This window comes from Galeopterus variegatus, unplaced genomic scaffold (genome assembly GCF_000696425.1).
Source record: "Galeopterus variegatus unplaced genomic scaffold, G_variegatus-3.0.2 Scaffold4089, whole genome shotgun sequence".
Lineage (NCBI taxonomy): Eukaryota > Metazoa > Chordata > Mammalia > Dermoptera > Cynocephalidae > Galeopterus > Galeopterus variegatus.
This window is the reverse complement of record NW_007730200.1, coordinates 1-438: the sequence shown is the minus strand read 5'-3', so window position 1 is coordinate 438 and position 438 is coordinate 1.

The window sequence follows — 438 nt, the reverse complement described above, 5'->3', positions numbered from 1 at the left end:
TTTGATGGGGATTGCACTGAATTTGTATATCACTTTGGGTAGTATGGACATTTTCACTATGCTGATTCTTCCAATGCAAAAGCGTGGGATATCTTTCCATCTTCTTGTATCCTCTCTAATTTCTCTCAGCAGTGGTTTGTAGTTCTCATAGAGATTTTTCACATCCTTGGTTAACTCAATTCCTAAGTATTTTATTTTTTTGGTGGCTATTGTAAATGGGCAGGCTTTCTTGATTTCTCTTTCTGCATGTTCAGTATTGGAGAATAGAAATGCTACTGATTTTTGTGTGTTGATTTTGTATCCTGCTACTGTGCTGAATTCATTTATCACCTCCTAGAGTTTTTTTGTAGAGGCTTTCGGCTGTTTGATATATAGGGTCATGTCATCTGCAAACAGGGACAGTTTGCCTTCATCTTTTCCAATCTGGATGCCCTTTAT